Genomic DNA, 2,559 nt, shown 5'->3' with positions numbered 1-2,559 from the left:
AGACCGTCAGCCAGGCAAGTCATTTGATCATGTTTTTACAATACCTATGATTTTATTGCAGTAGAGTTATACCTCCCCACCATGCATGCAGTAGGAGAATTTTGTGAAGTTATGTTCTTGAGTAGTATCATGAGGTAGGATGAACCCTTCTCCCTTGTTACCAATGCCCGGGACGATGTAGTTTATTTTGCTATGCTCGTAGACGGGGTTGGTTGAGTGATTCATAAGGGAGATGCGAGAGTCAAGATGATGAAAACCCCATGACATCAAGCTCAAGATGGACTTCAAAATTCACTACTGGGTGGAGGACGGTTGACGGGCACCCTGGAGAAACCAGCGGATGGCCGGGATGTATGGAGAAGCGCCATGACATCTTGCGGAAAGCTTCACCCAGCCACGAAGAGACGGATGGATACCCCATTGACCGGAAGCTTACCTGTGCAGCCGCAAGCCATTATGGGCTCTGGCTTGGTCGACCCTAGGCGTGACTCTGGCTGGACGGTGCTACGAGATGTAGAAGAACGGTAGGATTGGATGGGCACCGGTAGTGGCCCAGAGGAACTCTTCGGAAGACCCTGTTTCGTTCATCCCGTCTTCAAACACCAGGCAGTGCGAAGACTTAAAGGAGGGAACGATTCTTGCGGGTAAAGTGCACAAACCTCTACAGAGTAACAACCTAATCAATTAGCCGTGTCCCCGGTTACGGACAAATGAGCTTCTGGAATTGGAGTATTTCGGATATCTCAACACTGAACTTAATAAATTAATTTAGGGGGTTATTTAATAATTGGGAACGAGACATTGGTTGGCGGAACCATCTCAATAACTACCAACATTTTGTAGTAATTGCAAACAAGTCCTTGTTGTAGGGAAAACCCGGATTTTTCGCAAAACAATGAAACTTAGAGCCCCACAGCCAAATTGCATATAGTATTAGAAATTTTATTGTTGTTCTCTCTTCATGACTTGCCGGCATATTCAAAATGCTGACCTACACGGTTGCAACGTCTTATGTTGCAGAGGAGTTTTCCGATCAGGAGTGAGGCTTCGATCCACGCTTGGCGATTGCCCTATAGAGTCGGATGGACTCGCTATTCGTCTACGCTTCCGCAGCTTTATTTAGTTTATTTCTCATGAGTTGGCCTTCGGCCGAATTTATTATGATGTAATAAAGACTCGATATGAGAATCGTGTAATAAATTCAGGTGTGATTGAACTTTGAATCTTCGCATCAATGTACTGTGTGTGCCAGCATGATCTTGGGATGGTACAACTACACAGAGACTTGACCGATTTCGGGTCGGGTCGTTACATGTGTCAAAGAAAACCTTGTGTGGTTTGTCCTGCTCCTGTGGTGCTGTGTTCCACCCCAGCTCAGCTGCTCCAACGAGGGAAGGGTTCACCATAGCAGGGATCCGCTCTCCAGACTGTCTTTCGCCGCCTCAGATCTTCTTCCCCACCGCCGGCAGCCACGACAACTGCATTACCATCATCAACTGAGAAGACGACCTTGAGGACTACACGGGTCCGCAAGAGAGGTCGCACTCTTTCGTGTCTGCTTACGTTATGCATCGCTTAATATGATGACATGCTACTTTATCGTCGTGTTCACCTATTAGACTCTGAGTCAGGTCCAAACTTATGCTGAAACTTGAGTTTTTAAATGGTTGTGGGGTACATATTGGGGCAGCAATCAGTACTATCTGTCTACTATCTGGTTAATCTTGGGTGTCTTCTATGAGTTTCATGTTGGGTGCAAACAAACATTAAAGTAGCCATTATCTGTGTTTTTTAACTAAAGCTATTATCTCCCTGCTATCATTGGTTTTGGGTCTATCCACAGTTTGCTACCATCACTCTGGATTTGTGCATGCACTCCTTACATAATCTCACTATGTTTTATTCCTATGCATGTCATTTATTGTACACAATGGAACTGAACATGTAGAGCAAAAGAGACGAGCCTTGCGTGGCAATAAAATTTCATGCAGACGTCGCTCCATGGTGGGCGCAAAGGCAGCCCCCCTCCACCCATTTCGGATCGTAATCAAGAGGAAGATAATTGTTCTGAGGGGGATTCAGAAGCAGAAGACAACTCCTATTTCCCCCATGAGGTCTTCGCTCTAACTTGGCATGCTGATGTTGGTTATATCATGCATATGGTGCCTTGCATTGCTTACTTTATACATCAAATATGTCAACTGCTTAGTTTAGACATGCTTTGTGTGAATGCCATCTGTTTAGTTTATTCATCGTTTATGTGAATTATGCAATGCCATCTTGTTTAGCCAGGCATCATATATGTGAATTTTGCAATGCCATCCTGCTTAGCCAGTCATCTTGTATGTGAATTATATCAGGCCATCCGTTTTTTTCGTTACGTATCACATTTGTCAACAATGTTAGTACATTCAACTACTCTTCGTGTGCATCAGCCATTTGACACGGTGATGGAAAATTCTAGAGTGAAAACAAGGTCTTCAGAGCAGACTATGCTATCTCACGAAGCACATATCTCGCTGGTTACGGATAGCTCCTCAGAGGAGGATGTAGAGACAG

This window comes from Triticum aestivum, chromosome 4D (genome assembly GCF_018294505.1).
Source record: "Triticum aestivum cultivar Chinese Spring chromosome 4D, IWGSC CS RefSeq v2.1, whole genome shotgun sequence".
Classification (NCBI taxonomy): Eukaryota; Viridiplantae; Streptophyta; class Magnoliopsida; order Poales; family Poaceae; genus Triticum; species Triticum aestivum.
Note: the sequence above shows the minus strand (reverse complement) of the source record.